General features: G+C 33.3%; 1 protein-coding gene across 2 annotated transcripts in view; it reads right to left on the bottom strand.

The window, feature by feature from the left end:
- LOC132696393 (D(2) dopamine receptor) overlaps nucleotides 1-13,478 on the bottom strand; it is a 36,260-nt gene extending 22,782 nt beyond the window's left edge. For both annotated transcript variants that reach the window (XR_009618026.1, XM_060661195.1), the window contains exon 1: nucleotides 13,269-13,478. The gene's annotated coding sequence lies outside the window, so the exon portion shown is untranslated. The remainder of the gene's footprint in view (nucleotides 1-13,268) is intronic.
- Nucleotides 13,479-22,876: the final 9,398 nt, after the last annotated feature.

The following is a 22,876-nucleotide window of genomic DNA, read 5'->3' as shown; positions in this document are numbered from 1 at the left end:
CTACGCTCAAACTTCAGCGTCCATCTTTTTTTTTGATATTCGACTGTTTTTTGGACATTGCTATGAAACACGATAAGTGACCGAAATTTGAAGCTATCGACTTTAAATTTTTCAGTCTGATAGTGTTTGGTCCTCTCACGGAACCTATTAAAATTGGGGGGGGGGGGGGCTGGTTGGTCGGGCAGTATTTTTAAAAATTAAAAATTACGTTTGCATAAAACTTTACTCCTGAAAATGTTTGAAAAATGTACAGGGTGCGCCGCAAATTCAAAGAAACTGAAAAATGGGTCTCCCGATTATTGATAATTGGTTATAACTGAAAAACTGTACTTCGGATGTCCGTTTGTTTTACATGACGATATAGCCCGCATAAACAGCAAACACTTTTGTATTTAAAGTTTTCACCTGTTATACAGGGTGTTCAAAATATTGAGTACTATATTCAAAAATTACCAGGCGATTTCAGATTTGGTAAAAGGGTAGAAGTCTACGCCCGGATTTCACCTGTTTAAAAAGGACTTACAAAAATATCGCAAAGTATTTTTAAAAAAAATTTGAATATATTTTTTTGTATATTTGACTTCCAGAAAATAATTATTTTCTCGAAAACTATTAACTCTATCGGCAAAATTTGTGGACCAGGAAATGCGGGACATTCAAAACCATAACTTACATATACAGGGTTTTCCAATCATATACAGAAATCTAAAAGACTTTGAAAATTATTCTTTTCGCTATTTAAGTATTAGCCGGTTATTTACATCTAATGCGAAAGGTGAGACCTAAGCAGTCTGAAGCTTGACTTGCTGCTTTAAAGAAAAATGCTCCGAGATTGGCAGCTTCATGATCCCTCACGAGTTTCAGAAGTGGGTCTACGTTATTGGCGATTTTGCAGGCAACGCCTGCCTATCGTGCAGACACTTCAGACTTAGAAGTCCTCTTCCTCTCTGATCGGATGATATGATATGATTGAGATGCATGATCTTAAGCGTGCTCACATCTAGAACTCGCATCCCTTCTCGTCTCCACCTCACCCCGAAGGAATAGAGAAGCACGGGCAACACAAGTATATTCGATAAGGCCACTTTATCGATACCGTAGGCGCTGCCTAAAGTTGTTTTGACATTCTCGGTGTCTTGTGTTCGGTATTGGTCAACTCCGAGATACCTATAAGGTTCGTTGCCTTCAAGGTAGCGCAGTATTGCTCCGTCACACAGTTGCACGTTTTCTGGATGCGTTATATGCAACCAATTAGAGGGCAGGAGACTTCAAGCATTTCCAAGAGATGTATTAAAAGTGGATGTGTTGTTGTAATCGATCCAAGCCATCGATAGGATACTTTTGGATTGAATCGAATTCTGTGTAATACACCTATCGGTCAGTAAGTTTTATTATTATTATTATTACTAATATTATTATTAACCGGTTCTCAATAATCACCCGGACATTTTTTTTAGATTCGAAATTATGAGATGATCAAAGTCCGCGCCATTAACGACTGCAAATACTCTTTTCGTTTACATCTTATCTCTTTTTCCTTCGTTCTCGACGGGTCCTCGAACCAATTTTCCCCGGAACTTAATAGACCTCGAGTAGCTATTACGAAAAACTTAAATATTCGTCGAAGGGAAAAACCAGCTGTTGCATAAATCATCCGGAGCCGATAATGAGTCGCCGGCCCGGAGAAAATCACGTTCGAACGACGAGAAGCGTGATGGTATTATTAATGGAGAGGAAAATCCCGGACCGGAGGAAATCCCTACGTGGGAAAAATCCGAGCCACCCCCTCCCTGCGGTATTAATTTCATCTCCGGAACGGTTGATCGTCCGTGGGTTTCTTAATAGCCCCGGATTTTAAAGTTACGTTTAAACCAATTAGGTGCTTCGGTTTTTGCTTTTCTTTGTTTATTCCGTTGCATAAAATATTGACGCAAGATGTCTACAGTCCACCGTAATCGCTTTAGTTTAAACATTTCCTTTAAAAAAAATTAAAAATTAAAAATTTTATTTACGCATTTACATTATTAATAAAATTTAGTATAGCCTAATAAAATTAGTAACACCAACACTTACAGTTGCTAGACTACCAAGTTTGGATTTAAAACAGACATCTTTACTTTGCGATTAAAACTACTGAGAGAGTCAGAAAATAAATCAATATGCTCGTTATTGGTGAGTAAAATATTTGTCAGCTTGCACATTAGATTCATAGGCGAGTTAATGCCATAGTTGGTCCTATGAAAATCAATATTAAAAAGAGCCTTATTTCTTGCATTAATAAGAGAAATATGAAAACCTTCAGATGCCAGAAAATCTGGTGAATCCATCAAATTATTAAGGATTTTGTATAATGTAGCGATGTCAAAAAATATGCGCCTACTCTCCAAAGATGTCAGATTCAAAAGCTTTATAATCTCGTCGTAGTTTAAGGAACTTACGCTACACACGCTCTATTCTTTAATTGTGAATTGTATGGTTGCCAGACACAGCTAGCATACTCTAAAAATTGAATTGAATTGATGGCAACTTAAAACAGAAAATGAATTGAATTCCTTTGGCAAATTGTTCAGTTAATCGGACGTTCCTGCTTCGTGTTCGCTTCCAGTCAGGCGTGTCTCTTGCTTTGGATTCTGCATACTTCGAATGCCTTGCCGAATTCAATTGCGTGGGGACCGAGATCCGAAGACCGTCGGAGCTTAAAACAGATAAGAAAGCTATAAAAAAAGGAGTCGGTAAACTTCTTTCACGTCGAGTCTATAACGGGACGCGACGCAGCGTTGGCGGAATCCAAATCGGTTCATTTCTCCACAATTTGTGTGGCGACGATCGTCATTTTTTCATTTTGCACGTTTTGGTCCAGTATAACACACAATATTTTTTTCTAAAATTTATCGATAAACGAAAATAATGTCATTTTATAAAACGTCAACCTTATAACCAAAACGATATTTTTTGAAACACACCATACTAATCCTAATCCGTTTAAATTTTAACTGGTTTGAAAGATTGTTTTCTAAAATTTATCGAAAAAGGATATTGATAACAGTGAATAATCGAATGAATGAAAACAACGTAGTGATTTGTAATCTCACCGTCTGAAAAATAGTGCGGCTTTTTGTCCTAAACGATGTATAAAATGTCTTGCTCGTCTCGCGTACTTCAAAGTTACGGTAAGCTTTCTTAAATATCAACATTTGTACAGGTAATTGCGATTTAATATGATAGGCGAAACGTGAAACTCTCTCTCTCGAGACAATTAACGATACTGTTCAAAAGATAATTATTTCATTTTTAACAGTTTTTCATTTATCGCCAATAATTTACCCACACAAACAGAAATTTTAGGGAACTTTTAGATTTTCCGTCCATGATCGACACACCTTGTATATAATTCAAACAATTTTCCATTGGATCTCGCGCTTTTCCTGGTATATTCAAATATCTCGAGCGGCGTGCGTGACAGACGAAAATAGTTAATTCAGAAATTGTAGCTCTTGACGTAGCCTGTAATACCGTTTAAACCAATTTGATATATTTTTTACGAATTTTGTTTAACCGCTATTAATTTATCGTGCTTCATAGCAATGTCCAAAAAACAGTCGAAAAACTAAAAAAAAAAAAGATGAACGCCGATGTCTGTTTGCGGCATTTATCTCTTGGCCTATGTGTTTCGTGGACTGTTTAAAAGGAGCCAAATTTGAACGTCATAGCTTAAACCGTTCGAAAGTTATAGCCAATTAATGCCGCGTCTACAGAAAAACGGAGAAGCGCGTATACTTTCGAAAAATTGGATTGTTTTCGATTTTTGCGAAAGTAACAAGAAAAATATATTCCCTTTATAGCTGGAAGAATATACCACGATATTCTTTAAGACACACCATACTAATCCTAATCGGCTTAAATTTTAAATGGTTTGAAAGGTTATTTTTTGAAGGGTTAATGTTATCATAAAAAAATAAAGCTCTGAGTGTGCCAATTTGCAAAATACGAGAGGTAAAGCGGTACAAAATTTCCGTAAAAAAAAGCAAGCAACAACCGGACCGTACAAACTGAAAGTGCGCAAATTTTACCAAATTGCCAATTTGTCGGATTTATGCCACGGAAACAATGACCGCCCGCGGGAACGAAATACTTTCCCATTTTTCAATCCCTCCCAGTGGAAATATATCGGATCGGGGGAATAATTTCGGGCGTAAAAACACGCGTTAAGGGAAGTCGAGGAACGCACGAGAGAAAAAATGGAGCGGACGAGATAAGTTCTTTTTTGTATGTGAAGTTTTTCCGTCCATTAATAACGAGAGGGAAAGAAAGGGGGAGAGAGGAGACATTAGTTACGATAATCGCCCGTATCGGACACGATTGGGATACTGACACTCGTTTGAACGTTTTTACCTCTAAATAAATAAAATAAATAAATGTTCATACGTTTGTTTGGAACGTTTTGCGAAGTCGTCCTCTGCGTAAATTATCATTTCATCTGGTATTGGCGATATTTTGCTTTTTCTTCTACTTCTTTGGCCAATCGTGTGTCATGAACATTACCCTTCTTTGTTTTAACGTTGTTACAATTTTTGAGGGATCAGTAAGCATGCTTAATTTTTTAAAAGCGGCTTCATTTATTTTCATATTTGGGTTTTTCATTATTATCTGAGTAAACTAATGTTGTTCTACTATTTCATTTCTTATCCTGCTCCCTGCCGTCGAGGCAAATCGTAAGGTTCCGCCTGAGTGTTTGCTTCCACTCGGACGTGTTTCCCGCTTTGAACTCGGCATTCGTCGATTGGTTCATTTCTCCACGATTTCTGTTGTTACGTTTGTCATTTTATACGTTTTTTAGAGTATATGGAGAAAGGAAAACAATAGGGTTTTAAAAATTAGGTCGTTGCCATGGTTACCTACTCTGTGTTCTTTATTTTTAAAATTCCAGTCATACAAAGTTGAAAACGGCATTGTTTAAGCTCTTGTCCAACTACGATTGAGAAAGTTGTATTAATTCAACATTAAAGTCTGTCAGGTGAACAATTTCTATTGATAAGTTTCAACAGAAATAATAAATGAGTGACGTCAGTTTTCAAACCACCCCCACCACAACTCCATTACATATTGTAGGTCATACTTGCCGTTGATCATCTGCAAATTGGAGAAGCATTATTCATTTCGATTTTCTTTGTCCAGTTGTTAAGTGCTACTCCAACATATATCTTAAAAGTGAAAAGCGATACACAGCATTCCTGTGTTAGTCACCACTTCACTAAATATATAATTATCTTGACGCTTACATAAATGATTTTAATGTAGGACTTAAAATGTCTCCATGGGGGAAAGAAGTTAGTTTGTTTTATGGCATCCATCGGAATAGAAAATAATTTGTAAGATGTAATGTAATGTGTATAATGTTGACATTAAGTTAGTTACTGTAACCAAAGCTCTCAGAAATATGAATTTATTTATGTTATAATTAAATTAAAGAGGGTTAAGGCAGGGATGCTATACGTTTTAATTTTTTTCCAGAAAAACTCATAAAAGAAGCCATAACTATATATTTTTATATATTAATATATATTTTATTATTTATATTCAAATAAAAAACAAATTAGTTCGAAAGAAAGACGGGCGTGTCTACTCGTACATCAGATGGCGGCCAGTATGGTTTCTGTATCTGAATATTGAACTAGACAGCGTTCTAGATATATAAACATTATATTAAAGTAGTAGTAGTAGTCTCTAATATTCTTTCTTGCATGTAATCAATGTTTTTATTAATAAAAAATCCGCGAATCTATAGAGATCTCTAAACAATCAAACAATATTATCTTCTGAAGATCCTTGGACATAATTAGCAAAAAAGAGTTACTTTAAACGAGTTGGTATTAAAACCACATTTTTAGGGATACATTGTTTTTCTTACCCCCGAGGTCGGTGATATGAACTATAAACTTAGCTAAAGATAAGCCTTGTACGTCCATGGTCTGAAAATTATCGGAGTTGTGGCAGATTTTAGAGTCACATCGATTTTACGCGTCTACCCAAGACCCGACTTAGGTGTTAGCGAAGGGTGTCGCTTACAAAATAAATCGTTTTATTAAAGTCCGTTTGCCAATTCCATAACTGGGCTTTAGGCTACCGCCATATCATAAACGAGCTGGCGCTTTGGTGGAATTTTTGGTTCGTCCGTCCCCGGCCTACTTCAGAGATGCTATATTATACAAAATTAATACTTGTCTTATACGAATAATAACTTAAATTTTTAAATTTGTACGAAGTATGTCTGTCTGCTCTTTAGCTCCGCTCTTCTCCAACAGCAGCAGGCACGGAGTAAAATGCCAGTCAGTTTTAGTTAAGCTCTGAAGAAACTAACAGATTTGTAGTAGTAGGTGGAAGCTTGTTACAAAGATAAACAAAGTATTATGCAGGTCGTGAAAGAATGAGGTTCAAAATCTAGGCTTATCAATGCATACAGATACAAGATAGCCAGCGAAATTTTTTTTATTTGATATACGCACGTAGCTAGGAGATATGATGAATTTTGACAATGGAATCTCCAATATGCAAAGGTGGGCGATATTCTCTAGAGGTCAACCGTTATTGACATTCTTTTAATAAATGTTTCACCCAAACACCATAATATTGCAGCAGTGTCTGTAGTCAAGGTTACAGCTATGAGCGGGTTTGTAAAGTTTTATTATGTCAATTTCTGATCTGTTATTTAGTATTTGGTTAAATTGAATGATATGATTTGGGTCATTTTGCAGATTCTAACTTATCACGCCCACCTTATCTATATCTCTTTGGTTTGGTTTACTTTTTTGATTTGAAAACAACGAGAACGCAAATTCTGTTTAATATTTAATAACACTAACAAATATAACTGTTAGATTTTTTTTATTAGTAAATGAAAAGCAACGATCGCTCGGAAGAGACAAGAATTTCGATTAAAAAATGTATCAAAAATTAATTTAAAAAATGACGAAGTATATAAACTCCTCCTGTAAGGATTGCAATGGCTGTGTCCTAGACATTTAAATCTCTTGAATATCGCTGTTCCCACATTTACAGAATAGTAGATTTAGTACTAACTATTAACAGGTCTAACCAAAACTAACCAAGTGCTTGTGTGTGTTTTGTTAGCACTTTCTAGTATTGTAAAAATTTCTGATGAGACCCAGAATGCAAGTTAATAATTTTTATTAATAAATTGTTTTTATCATTACAAAACTGCGTGGGATATATAAATTAAAATTAAAAGTAAAGTCATTAAACCAGGTCCTTGCTTTGTAGTCTTTTCGATCCACATTGCGATTTATATACAGGTTGTCCCGAAATTCGTGCTACCTTTTTTAACCTTATACTTTAAATATAAGATTTACTATAATGTCTCATTTGCATGGCTCTGCCCAATTTGAGAGATCTTAGCCCTCCGTAAGTATTTGTCTCTTTATATATTGAGGTGAACTTTGCTTTTTGAGTGAAGCTGTTTTATTAAATATTTGATATAATAATTTTTCACCAATTCCGAAGCTCATACGCGACAAGTGTCGCAGAAACCACGTGACCCATCTACTTATTCTTCGAAACGGCGCTACCAAAGTCGCGGAATTAACTTTCGGCTGGTTCAAAGTTCCACGGCCTAATTAAAAATCAAATCTGCGAGCTGCGCCGAAAAAGGATGTCGCCCCTTTGTGCCTGTTAATTACTTCGATTCAGATTAACCGAGGCTTAATTTTATATTCGAGTTTTAATTAAGTGGCCGGTTTTGTTTTCATATCGACTTTTTTATTCGCCTCTTTTACATCGACTGCCCCGGCACGCACGGGCGTGCAAAAAAACTCGGCCATAGGCGTACGTAGACTTCGGGCAATCAAATTATGAAGTTTGTCACTATGAAAGGAAAAAAATAGCGCGAATACCTGTTATAGTGGTCGCTTGCAGTTGAAGAGACATGCATATGTAAAAAATGTCAGTTAAATCCCTTTGAGATCATCCCTCAGAGAGGGAATCGTCCAGGACCAAATCGGTGGTGCACGGAGTGCCGCAAGGTTCCACCTTTGGCCCTATATCGCTCTTGGTTTATAGTTACTTTCCAAGTGACTCTACTGCTAGGTCAACCTATTTGGTAACTCATAAAAATTAAACTCTGAGGAGGTGATAGACAGAAAACGGTTTAACCGAGTGGATTTTGACAGTTCACTCGGTATCGAGTAAACAGAGAATTTCAAATTGCAGAAATCCATTTACTGCGAAGGAAGCGAGTGAAATTGATTCGTCCGGGAGCTTGGCGGAAACTCATTTCGTGGAGGAAAACATTGTTACCGAAATGAAAATAGCCGAACCGGCGAAAACGTTCCCGACTTATAGGTAAAAATGGCCTATTTAAATGTTGACGTATAACGAGAGAGGAAAATTCAGGGGGTGGACAATTCGCGCAAATTTGCCTTTTGTAGAAGAATGTGGAAGTTGATTGTGAAGAAACAATTGGGCACTGTTCTTTTATATATTGCTACTGCAGTTGTGTGTAAATTTGAGCAGCGGGAGTTCTGATGTACCTGGTGGCTGCAACCCAGGTGAAAACGTGAAAATCACTCTTCTCTATTTTGAAGGAACTGCTGGGTTTGGTCTTCCTTATCTACGCATTTCAGATGAAACGCCAGTTACTACTACTACTACTCATCTGATAACTGGTATGGCCCTCCAATCTGGAAATTGTAAAGGTGGAAAGAATTTTTCTTTGTCTATAAGGAACCACCGAGATTGGGCTTCCTTATCTACAAATGTCTGATAGAGGACCCACTACTACCAGATGGTGTAGTGAAACAGAAGGCCTAGCGATTCTATGTTTTAATTTAGACGATAAAATTGCTATGAGATTGTCGACTCGCTCTATTAGAAATCCCACCCATGTCTTATTTTTTTTTTTTAATGTCTAATTGAAGTTAAATCAATAAAAACAGTTACTATTCTGTGATATAGGCCTTTAGCACTCTGCCGATGGAATTCTTTCGATATCGAGCTCGGTCAACAAGCGCGGCGTTTATCTTCTACGAGTCACAAACTTGTAAATCACCCCGTACGTGCGAAGTAATGCGAAGGCAAGCGATTTTACCCCTCGAGACGGAATATATTACCTCCGCCAGCTAGACAAAGTCGGGTAATCGCCATCATCAGTTCCCGAACTAAACTGAAACTGCATTTAAATTTTAAAGCGACCGCCGTTTGTTATGACGTTAAAACAAACGCAGGGGGAAAATGGCTTCCCCCTTTGTTATCGCGTCAAAGTTTACACAAAGTTCCGGCCCGGAGTTATTTGGGCGGATGCGCGGGGCTACAAAAAGTGACGTCATTTTAATTAACAGAAATGGAAAGTGCAAAACATTACCTCTAGAATCATAGAAAAATAATGGACATGCGAGTTTTTTCGCCAATCATCCGGTAGGTTTCTTCAGAGCTGCAAATGAAAACCACTTCAGTTTAGATCTGAAGATGCCGACGAGATGATTGGCGAAACGTCAGCAAGTTTGACGTACGACGCAGGAGGAATCCAGGAGGTTTGTAAATAGATGACATGTTTCTAAAGCAAAGTTGAAAGAATGTTTATTTTATAGCTTTCGACCCCGACGTAATCGTTTTCCTGATTACTTATGCTGATGGTTCGAGATAAGTTTATACGGGTCTGGCTCATTTTATATGTCTTAGAATTTGCAGCTTTTAGTGAAAGTTGGGAGCTCCGAGATAATATTTAAAGTACACATCCTCCTAAATAAATAGATTATCTATTGCTGAATACCTTATACGATTATACGATACAACTATGCGACCTTGGGTATGGGGCATATTTCAAAACAATTTTTAAAAAATAATAGCAAAAAATGTCACAAAGCGAATATCCATTTTCTTTAATCAATTACTTGCTTTGTAAAGTCATAAAAATTGAAAAATTCGTTTGATTATAACAATTGCTCGTGCCATCGCGTTCTATTTTCTAAAATATACACTTTCCTCACTTTCTCCCAATTTTTTTTCATGCATTTTTTGTACGGAGCAAGTTGAGAAGAGTTGGAAGTCACTGCACATCTACTTTTAATTTTTAGTTCACAAATATGACGTGTTTATTTTAGTTCAGGTAATTCAATGAAAACTGCCCAAATTATAAATTATAAGCAATAAGTTATAAATTATAGTTTGCAAATTTTTCAAATAATAAATTAAAAACGTGTCAGAATTCGGTTGGTAGCTCAATTTTCAAAAATTGTATTCGAACTCTCGCATTCAGATAGTAAAAAATTATTAAAATTAAAAAAAAAGTTTCGCAGAAATTTTTTCATGTTTCTCGGAAATCCCGACTCTTTTCGGAGAAAATGTTTCGCAAAAATTTTTACTCGTTTCTCAGAAATTCTAAATTGTTTCGCAGAAATTTCGACTGAAGTCCGATATCCCGAGACGTTTCTTAAAAATTATGACTTGCTTTTCACAAAATCTTTGTTGTTTCTAAGAAAATCTGAATACTTTATCAGAAATTCAGACTGAAGTCAGATATGCTGACGCTGACTAATGAGTTCGATAGATCACTGGTTCTGCCATACCTGAAAAAGTGATATCGTCAAAACCGTTCCATTTTTTGCGCGGTTGCCAGCTGGTTTAAAATTTCTTGGGCGATTTTTTTCTATTAGACCGAATTTGACCTGTTCCGATAGGGAGAAAATAAAGATAAATCGCTGTACGTAGAATCCCGACTCCCTCCACCCCCCGTCCCGTCGCACCACCAGGAGATAATATTTTCGATGTAAACGGTGGCGGCGGGGTGGTTGGCGGGAGGGGTAAATTCCCGGTCCGAATTGAAAATTCCCTTTTTATCCGGAGTGTCGGGAAACGAAAAATACCATTTATCAAAAGCCAAAGGAAGAGGGAGCGACGAGGTCGGCCGAACGTTCAAACGTACGCTAGGAGGGTGGCGGGCGGGAGCCGGCCGGGGTCGTGTAAAAAGAAAAACACGAGCCCGATTTCTCGCCCTTTTTTTTTGCATAATTTGTAGGCGCCCTTTGAAATGTTTCGATTGGAACAGCGTAATCTACATATAACTACATTTCGACGAGATTTTGCTGATGTTTCCTGGTAATTTTCGGTTTAGAATCAATAAAAGTTCCCGCATTTAGTGTATTTTAGGTTATAACTGTTGTATTAATATCGCACTCTTTATAAAAGGCGGACAAAACCTAACCTAAAACCAATATATGAAACATAGCAAAAATTTAGTTAGTTAGTAGGGTTAGTCCACGTCCTAAAGGAAAAGAAATTATTGTAACACCACAAATATGCGTTGAGGCATGGTAAGTCTACAGAAAACACAATGGCCTCTTTAATTTGACAAAGTCTCGATCTTTCAGAAGTATTTGACTTTCTGGATCTCACTTATTTTATGCCAAATTTTTCCATAACATGTTTTTTAATAACAGTCCACTTTATTTGACAAATAAAATAACTTATAGGATAGTTTAAACGTTAGATTTAGGTGGCTCATCTCTCCACCAGCGCATAGGAAGTCTCTCCTTCAAAGAAGCATTTGCTGAAGTATTTATAAACTTTACAATACCATTCCCCTTTCTTTAATAGTTCGATAATCATTACTTCTTAAATGGAAATTAAGACAAGAATTTTTTAACCGACAAGCACGAAGTCAGTGATTTTCCAGCTTAGTTTCCATATTTTCTAGCCAATTTTTGAATTCTTATTATTGAATTAATATTAAATTAGTTACGCATATAAAGTGACGTTTTGGGGTCTATCATTCATATTCAATGAGTTTTTATTCATTTTTCTTTTCTAGTTCTTTAGGTTTCAAGAGACTTTGCTAAGTGCATTGGGTCCTCTGTCAGCGATGAAATCAGTACGATTTGGGAATATAAAATGAAAGTTGTACGTTTCGCACTGCAATGAATGTTTCTATTATTATTATTATTATTATTACAATTAATTATAAACTTTTAGACAAAAAATTTGCTATAATTGGTTGCCTTTATCACAGTAATTTCAAAAATTGCTTTTTTATGCTGTTAGATTTTGTGGAATTAGAGGATCGGACGGCACAGGAAGCTTATTGCAAAATATCCTCCATCATAAGTTTCGTAGAAAATTTTCTAGCATTGAATCCGCTGCAGTTCTTCAAATTTTTATCTTTTAATTCCTTCTGTACTTAGCAGCCTAATTGAAATATGGTAACATTCCTATTTTTTTAAATTTTGTTTCTTAGACAGTTACTAGTAAATGATACTTAATAATTACCACAAAATGAAAGAATTATTGACTAATTCAAAGCTACATCGAACCAGTGAAAATGTGATGAGGCGATAACTTTTCCCCTAAAGAGAAAGTGAAAACCGTTTTTTAAAAAAAATGTGACAATATTGAAACAAAATTGCCCTAAGCATTTCTTCATCATGTTCTTCAAAAATAAAATCTGCAATGAATCGTGAAGGTCTTATGTGAAAACTGGCTACACTCGGTTGCCTATATCGCAACAAATTCAAAATTGAGACCCATTGGGAACGCTTGAGTCTCTATTAGAAACAATTTTTTAGCAGGATTATTTTTCGTGTTTGCAATTAGAGCATCGCCTGACACAAGAAGCTTACTACAAAATGAAATTGAATTACATGATTTGAGAACCTTAAAAATTGTATTGTATATTGTAAGACAATATACCTCGAAGACCTCAAAACTACTGCATAAGGTTTCCAAAATTCATCGGCATCGAACAGGTCTTCATAGATATCCGAATTTCCGAAAACAAAAAAAAACCTTGCAGTATTGCCATCATCCCAAGCTTTGCTCTAACCTAAATCTTCTAAAAAGGAACCATGATTTTTTTTAATATAGTCGAAATTTTTTTTATTATCCAAAATGTAACTTTTTTTTTGAAAAAAAACATGCGGATTTTATTTTTGTTTGGAAAAAATATTTCAAGCGAGTCCGCAGGATAATTTGGGCCATTGACATCTGATCAAACAATAAAAAACAAGTTTTCAGAACATGAACTATCGGAGTTTTAGTAGGCGCTTAGATCGTTGTAAGTAGTATAGAAATGGTGGTTCGGTGCTCGATGGTATCTCGCATCTACTATTCTTTAACAAAAAGTTTATTTCTTTAAGTCAATTTCAGTTCAGTCAGCAAAAGCATTTCGCTAGCTATATGTTCGCCTACCAACAATAATACATTTTTTATAAAAGATGATGACAATAATATAAAATTGCCCTAAGGAAGTCGCATAACTCGCTCACCCATTAGGAACCCAAGAGACCAGCGACGACGGCGGGACCCATACTATATAGTTTTCGACTACGGCAGGCCCGGAAAAAAAATTCCAACCTCCCGGACTCTTCCCGGGACCCGCGGCACCCGGAATACCAGTCCGACCGAGAGAAACTTTTTATCAACACCTGTGGGGTCGACGTATCGACGCTACTGATATCGAAACTCGTTTCGGACAACCTCCGGAGGCGGTCGTCGCGATATTACTAACTCCGGCGGCGGTAGACAGTGTGGCGGCTTTTCTCGGTAAAGGTGTCATGGGCGCTTGCGTGGGTGCCATTCCGACCGGAGTATCATAGTTATTTTCGTTCCAGTGCGAAAGGAGGCCATTTACAGCACTACACGCTTCTGTCTATCTTTATCTTTTTATATTTCTTGACGAACAATTCTTGGAACATGTACATACAAAAATTACTACAAATGAACAATTTATCTATTTCATTACATTTCGACTTAGTATCATTATTAATATACAAAATATCAGTAACTTAAAAAATCGTCACTATCGCTACTGTTCAATGATCAAATCCGCCACTAATCGTTTTCGGTAAATATTTTCCTCTTTGATTACTCGCTTTTCACAGTTACCTCTAGTCGAATTAAGGTTATGGTATAACCATTAAATTTTTGTGCAGTGTTATTTATTCTTATATGCGCTTTCAACTCGGACCAAATCATCTGGATTGGATTAAAAATACAATGATACGGGTAATCTGCAGATTTCATGTCCGTATTGGTTGTGCTATCCAATCGATTTTGTCTTTATTAAAATATTTTATTGGTGAGATTCCATTAGCACTCGAAGTTTGTTAATTGCATGTTTTTTTCTCAAAATTTTCAATTTGAAATCTTTGTCATTTGGCTTTACCTCATTTTGTTTAACAATTTTCTCAATAATTATATTATCTTCAGCACTCTCATCAACTCCCAAAACTTTTATTCTATGTTCACGTAATTTAGGTCTTTCTACTTAATATTCTGCACCAAGTTTATTCTGTATTTCTGCTTGAATATTCGAAATCTTTTTTCCATCCCCACACTCCAGTATTAGTCCGCCATTCTTGGTAGAACACCCGATTTTTAATGCATTCATCGGTTCTACTTCTCTTCCTTGCCCGCTCAGGTTTGTTTACAGTTTCACTCATAACCTCGAAAACAGAATCACAGCACGATGCACACTTTCAACTTGATTTTTTCATATGAAAGCCTCTTAGCTCGACATTCACACATTTACCATGATAATATCGATTATAGTACACTGTATTATTGATTTCACATCATCAAATTGTATTTTACACTTAAAACGAATTCGCATCGTCCGCCATTCTCGCTCGCTCTCCCTGCACTGTTATGTTATTTCATTAAAACTGTAAAAATAAAAAGAACAGTTCGTTCGTTCATTAAGTAGCTTCTTTTTTAACTTTACCACCCTGTATCTCAAAATTAAAGACTCCTTAGGACATGCGTTCATGTGGTTTTCTTTTTAAAATGGTCAAAAAAATCGCACTTTCATAATCGATAGCCAATTAGAAACCACCCTGTATTTTAATTTCACACTTTTCACATACCTTATTATTTGTTCTGAAAGATCTTACAAGCTATTAGCTATTAGACTTCTATTAGGATTAAGTTGTAAACATATTAATTTGTAATTTTCAATCGAACCCTCAAAAGTAACATTTCGCGGACTACTTTGTTGACAAAATGGCGGATGCGCAACATAATTTTCGCTTTGAGAAAACCCACCTGGTACGACTATGACGGGCCGAACATAAACAAAAAGAAAAGGGCCGACAAGATAGTAGGAGGAACCCCATTCGTTTCAGTCCCACCCGGCCAAAATGGGCAGCTTTATTTTTAGCTCGAGCGACTTAATTGAAGCTGTTTGTCCGAATCAAGAGTCCGACAGCTGAAGCGATTGCTATCCGATTTTACGGTAAAGTTTGGCTACCGCATTGAAATGTTAAGGCGCCGATAACTTGTCGACTTGATTTTATTATTAATTATTAATATTAATGTTAAAATTAATGTTAAATTAACTTATAAACACAGCTTTTACAATTTAATAAGGAAAACAGTTTCAAAAATCGTGTCTTTACTTTACTTATTTTGAAGACACAAGTTGCTCACGGATATTGATTTCTTAATTTGCTTTTTTCAATTAAAGCTTTTTAAAGCATTAGTCAAATTGCCATTAATATTACAATAATTATTAATATTCATTATTATTAACAATGTAATTTAATATAAATAAATTAATAGAAAAAACAATCTAAAAAGTCTAGCCATAGTTAACTTATTTGGAAGGCACAGGTTGCTTACGGATATGAATGTTTTACTACTAAATTCGTTTAATTAATTAACCTAAATTTCAAATATTTAATATGGATAGCATTAATATTAGGTATTGAAGAAACAATTGAAAAAAGTCTTCTCCTTTCCGGTACTTTATTTATTTTGAATACCCTGGTTTGATTTCTTCAGTTAAATTGATTTAATTAATTCAATTAAATGTTAATTTTCTGCAACTAAGTAACTCGATTAATATTAAGATATTTAATTATTGAAATTTAAAAAAAATCATATCCATACTACACTTATTTTGAAGGCCCAGGTTACTCTGCGATATGAATTGTATAATTTTGTCAGTGAAATTAATTTTATTAAATAATACATAATTTTAATTAAATAGCCGTAATTTTTATTATGTTAATAGCAAAATATTCAATTGATTAAAAAATTCTGCAAGTTTGAAAGGTCGGTGGTCTTTTCCACGATTTCCTCGATGATTTTTCCGACGTGATTTCGACGTCAGCTTTAAGTGCCTCGCGACGACGAACGTTCAAAAGTTTTCCGTGAGTTTCAATTTACTCTACAATAGACATGTCAAGGGCCCGGGGAAAACTTTCGGGTATAAGCGGGTTTTCTTCGATACAGCGTACGTGACTACTTACGGCAAATTTTAAATTATGGAAAACTTACTTGAAAATCTCTGGTCGAGGTTCGTCACGTTTCCATTTCGAGAAAAATTTAAAAAAAAACACTATTAGATTCTCTCTCGTCAAGCTGTTTAGAAAGTTTAAGAAAATGACATTTCGTGGTTTCTCATCAATCATTTCTAAAGAAATTTAATTTCTTGATATATATATATATATATATATATATATATATATATATATATATATATATATATATATATATATATATATATATATATATATATATATATATATATATATATATATATATATATATATATATATGTTGCGGATTTGTAAACGATTTGTACAATCGCAGTGCGAAACAAACGAATCGTGGGAAATTACAAAGAAAATTTGATCGCGCGAACGAGTTTCGATTTTCCGAGATAAAAGCTTTCCCGTGTCAATGGCGCCGATAAGCTAATACGTGACTCGAACGAGAAATAAAATAAAAACATATATAAATATATAAAAATAGAACGGATGGTTAAATCGATGTTTACCGAATTTTCCGTTATTTTTTCGATGTATCGTATAAACAAAAGTGTTCCCAATGGCCAAAATTTATCCAAAAATGCAGTCCCTCGATATCTGAAAAATACGTACCTTTAAAAAAATTTCATGGCAAAAAGATATTGTTATGGTATTAGTATATGTGCTTAATATAGTTTAACAAAAATTCAAGACTCATTCAAGAAGATTAGAGAAAAGAGCTACTCTTATTGGTACAATTGAAAAATAAAATTTATGATAATTAATTTTTGATAAGAAATTTTAAGGGTGTTGCAGCCATAGACGTGTTGGGGATTGGGGATATCTGAATTTTTTGCGTACATTTCTTTTCCTGCGTTCCTCAAGGTAAATACCATTGACTTGATTGACCATTGTTTTTAATAACAATATTAATAATAATAACAAAAATGTTACCATATTTATTATTACAATCATCAAAATTACATAAGCAATTCATGTAATGAATTTTTATGCATAAAAAGATAGTTATTTATATCTTTATTTATTTTCATAAGTATATAGGTTTTTAATAGCTAGTATTTTTAATACCGTTTTTTAAGAAATATACATTTTTTAATAATTAGCATTTTAATTAATAACAACAACAATCATAATAATATATTTATTGCACAACCATGGAAATTATATTTGGTTACGTAAGTAGTTCATACAATTCATTTTTATATATATAAAAAATTAATTATTGTAATTCACAGAAGCCAAAGTAGGTATCTAATTAAAGAATACAAAAGGGAGGCAGGGCACTTGCTATATTTTTTATTGCATTGTTCCCATTCTTTTAAATTAATAAATATTTATTGAAAAAACTTTAAAAATGTTTTTCATTCAAGAATTACAACTATTAAAATTAAATATAATTACATAAACAATATATAAATTTATTTGTACATAGATATTAATTATCGTAATTTACCGATACCAAAGCAGGTATAATTAAAAATTAAAAATTGAATAGTTTATTAATTCTAATAATAACCATTAAAAATATATTTAATAACATAAGCCATTTATAGATTGAATTTTTAAATAATAAAAAAAGATTAATAACACTAATTTACCGATTCCAATATCTAAAATTGTCATCTATTTATTATTTATTCTATTTCTAATCAAAGAAACAAAACAGGAGAAATTAAAAGAAGCTGGAAGAGGGAAATGCAACTGCTATTTTTTTCGCATTATTCTCACATTTTTAAATCAATAAATATTTCTTAAAAACCGTTTAAACATGTTTTATTTTTCAAAAATTACAAATGTTCTTTAATAATGTTAATCGTCACAACCATTAATATTATATGTAATTAGATACGCAATTTAAACAATAAATTTTTAAATATTAAAAAATTGAACTATCGAAGTAACAATTATTATTTATTTCCTATTTACTAATAAATACTTAAAAAAAAACTTTGTTATTTTTTTGATTTCTAACTAAAGAAAACAAAAGGGACATCTGCTATTTTTTGATAGCATTATTCAAATGTTTTTAAATCAATAAATATTTCTTATAAAAAGTTATAAAGAGTTTTTTTTAATTATATAATTTGTAAATAATGTAATGCATTGTAAGCATAAGCAATGGATTTGTTTTATATAAAAAATATTAAGTTTAAGAAAATGACATTTCGTGGTTTCTCATCAATCATTTCTAAAGAAATTTAATTTCTTGATATATATATATATATATATATATATATATATATATATATATATATATATATATATATATATATATATATATATATATATATATATATATATATATATGTTGCGGATTTGTAAACGATTTGTACAATCGCAGTGCGAAACAAACGAATCGTGGGAAATTACAAAGAAAATTTGATCGCGCGAACGAGTTTCGATTTTCCGAGATAAAAGCTTTCCCGTGTCAATGGCGCCGATAAGCTAATACGTGACTCGAACGAGAAATAAAATAAAAACATATATAAATATATAAAAATAGAACGGATGGTTAAATCGATGTTTACCGAATTTTCCGTTATTTTTTCGATGTATCGTATAAACAAAAGTGTTCCCAATGGCCAAAATTTATCCAAAAATGCAGTCCCTCGATATCTGAAAAATACGTACCTTTAAAAAAATTTCATGGCAAAAAGATATTGTTATGGTATTAGTATATGTGCTTAATATAGTTTAACAAAAATTCAAGACTCATTCAAGAAGATTAGAGAAAAGAGCTACTCTTATTGGTACAATTGAAAAATAAAATTTATGATAATTAATTTTTGATAAGAAATTTTAAGGGTGTTGCAGCCATAGACGTGTTGGGGATTGGGGATATCTGAATTTTTTGCGTACATTTCTTTTCCTGCGTTCCTCAAGGTAAATACCATTGACTTGATTGACCATTGTTTTTAATAACAATATTAATAATAATAACAAAAATGTTACCATATTTATTATTACAATCATCAAAATTACATAAGCAATTCATGTAATGAATTTTTATGCATAAAAAGATAGTTATTTATATCTTTATTTATTTTCATAAGTATATAGGTTTTTAATAGCTAGTATTTTTAATACCGTTTTTTAAGAAATATACATTTTTTAATAATTAGCATTTTAATTAATAACAACAACAATCATAATAATATATTTATTGCACAACCATGGAAATTATATTTGGTTACGTAAGTAGTTCATACAATTCATTTTTATATATATAAAAAATTAATTATTGTAATTCACAGAAGCCAAAGTAGGTATCTAATTAAAGAATACAAAAGGGAGGCAGGGCACTTGCTATATTTTTTATTGCATTGTTCCCATTCTTTTAAATTAATAAATATTTATTGAAAAAACTTTAAAAATGTTTTTCATTCAAGAATTACAACTATTAAAATTAAATATAATTACATAAACAATATATAAATTTATTTGTACATAGATATTAATTATCGTAATTTACCGATACCAAAGCAGGTATAATTAAAAATTAAAAATTGAATAGTTTATTAATTCTAATAATAACCATTAAAAATATATTTAATAACATAAGCCATTTATAGATTGAATTTTTAAATAATAAAAAAAGATTAATAACACTAATTTACCGATTCCAATATCTAAAATTGTCATCTATTTATTATTTATTCTATTTCTAATCAAAGAAACAAAACAGGAGAAATTAAAAGAAGCTGGAAGAGGGAAATGCAACTGCTATTTTTTTCGCATTATTCTCACATTTTTAAATCAATAAATATTTCTTAAAAACCGTTTAAACATGTTTTATTTTTCAAAAATTACAAATGTTCTTTAATAATGTTAATCGTCACAACCATTAATATTATATGTAATTAGATACGCAATTTAAACAATAAATTTTTAAATATTAAAAAATTGAACTATCGAAGTAACAATTATTATTTATTTCCTATTTACTAATAAATACTTAAAAAAAAACTTTGTTATTTTTTTGATTTCTAACTAAAGAAAACAAAAGGGACATCTGCTATTTTTTGATAGCATTATTCAAATGTTTTTAAATCAATAAATATTTCTTATAAAAAGTTATAAAGAGTTTTTTTTAATTATATAATTTGTAAATAATGTAATGCATTGTAAGCATAAGCAATGGATTTGTTTTATATAAAAAATATTATAAGTTATTTACATATAAAAATTTTTTATTTAATGCTAATTCATTACTTATTATTATTTATTCGGTTTCAAAGTAAAGGAAACAAGCAGCTGGAACGGCAACTGCAATTTCTCATTGCTCTCATATTTTTAAATTAAGAAATATTACTTAAAAACCCTTTAAAAATGTTTGTTTTTTAATTATATATAATTACGTAAGCAATGTGTATAATAAATATTTATAGATAATTTAATAATTTAACTTTCGTAATTACAATTAATATTTATTTCTTATTTATTTATAAATACTTTTCAAAAATTACATATTTTTTTTAAGGAGGAGTGTGGTATGGGTCATCTCGTTCGAAGGATATTTTAAAAAAAGTGGTTTTCAAAAATTTGTTGTTTGTTGTTGTTGATCGAAAATTTCCCAATATTAGCGTGTCTGAGCTCAGTAACTGTCAAAAAAAAATCCTTTTGCCGCGTGCTTTAAAGCCCGTACGAGGCAACCGTAAATTTTATTCAGACGGAAACTTTATTCTCGAGTTACAAAGTAAGGCATTTTAACGAAAACCTTAACTCGGGGGAATAACACGTTAATTATCCATTCACGCTAATCGAAAACACTATCACTATTATGACTCGTGTCCGATCAAACACCCAATTAATGACGCGGGTGTTTGAACGGGCCGATTTTGAAAGCGAAACGATGTTAAAGCCGTCAGACGTTTCGGGTGAAAAGTAATATCCGCGTCGGTTTTTACCGAAACAAAATGTCGGCTAAAATACAACTCGCGTAGCGGGCGGTTTTACGAGCATCGTAACAGTAAAATCGGCCCTTTCGCACTTTGTGTGCACATAGTTTCACGTACGGGGTTATTTTTTCTAATCGCGCCTACAGGGCTGAACGAAAGTCACCGAGAAAAACTTCGCATTCAATTAGACTTGCAACAGAAAAGCGTAGCAAATGATGAAACGTCTTTTTCTCTGATTTCAAGAATAGATACATTTTCGATATGTTTATGGATAGTTTTGGTTAGTTATTAAAAAACGAGGATTTTTAAAAAAAAATTAAAGTGTTCTTTTCTATAAACTAGAGCGATCTTTGACTTTTCTGCAAGAATAACTGAATTTTACGGTGCTTTTTATAGTTTTTCTTTAAGTTAGCGTCTCAGCGTCTTTTTTACTCAAAATTTATGATGCGTTGTAATTTTTAGTCCCTGTATTTTGCTGAATACTTTCTATACGGTATCCATTCTATCTATCTATTATAGACGTGCTGTTTTTATAGCATCGATGGACCCTATTGATTGCATTGTCCACGGAACCGACTGCTTGAGTACATTAAGTTCCATACCAGGTTTTCCTCGATTACTAGACAGTCACTTTGAGTGGTTATTTCTAAGAACACTTTCAGATCGTCAGTAAAAAGAACATGAAACAAACGACAAAGAAAACCATGACGATGTTTCTAAGAATTGGAAAGACGTAAAGTTGTTCGACTGTAACTTTCTATCCAGGGCAATAAAGTACAAGTCTGTCTCGATCTTCATCGTGTTGGTTTTTAGCCGCCATTATGGGAGTTTTTATAGTATGCTGGGACTTAAAGTAGGAGCAGCGTTTTCTGCTCTGACCAATGCTTTTTGGGCTTAAACATTGAGCATTAAACAGTATGGCCAGTCTGTTCAGAAAAATTGATTGATTTCAGTTTTTGAACTTGATGAGGCTGGCGTCTTGCGTAGCATACATTCAAAAGATTGTTTTGTAACCAAATCTCAAAAAGGTCTACACTTCTATCCTCATGATAATCCAAGTTGGAATCTTTCTTACTTTGGAGACAACAGCAGGCAGTTCGGGACACATACGTCTTCTGACCCAGAGTGTATTATGGTGCATTTTCCTTTATTTGAAAGTGCTTTTGTCTGACACTTTTCTTAGTGGAATCAACCAATCCTTTGGATACAATGTCGTGTGTATTGAACTACGCTCCAAGGTAAAATATGGATCCGTTGTCTAATCGATATCTTTTAATTTATTGGAGGTAATTAAATCTCCTATTGTGGTTACATTACGACTTGCCTTTTGACTATTTTTCGGTACTTAAGTGCCGTGTTACAAACAACTCTATGGAGGGTGGCACGACTTCCAAGAACCTCCCTCAGATTCGAAGAAGTTAAGAAACTTCTTACGCCTTCTGCTTGAAGTGGGTTCGGGAGATTTTCAGAAGCACCAAGTCGCGGTGGGACCATCGAGGCGATCATCACAAGAGAGCCTTCAAAGTTGACGATACGATGGACGTACCGACGATAGTGATTAATTACAGCTAGAAACACTTCCGAAAAAAATAAATAAATATCGCGTTAAATGAAAACGTATCATTAATGGTTGGCGCCGACGACGGGCGGCCATGGTCGTGGGTCGGGCATAATAGACGCCCGTTTAGTCTCCCGTTTGGTGTT

Source organism: Cylas formicarius, unplaced genomic scaffold (genome assembly GCF_029955315.1).
Source record: "Cylas formicarius isolate icCylForm1 unplaced genomic scaffold, icCylForm1.1 PGA_scaffold_1__22_contigs__length_36826433, whole genome shotgun sequence".
In the NCBI taxonomy this organism is placed as follows: domain Eukaryota; kingdom Metazoa; phylum Arthropoda; class Insecta; order Coleoptera; family Brentidae; genus Cylas; species Cylas formicarius.
The sequence above is the reverse complement of the archived record's forward strand: the minus strand, read 5'-3'. Positions and strand labels throughout refer to the sequence as shown.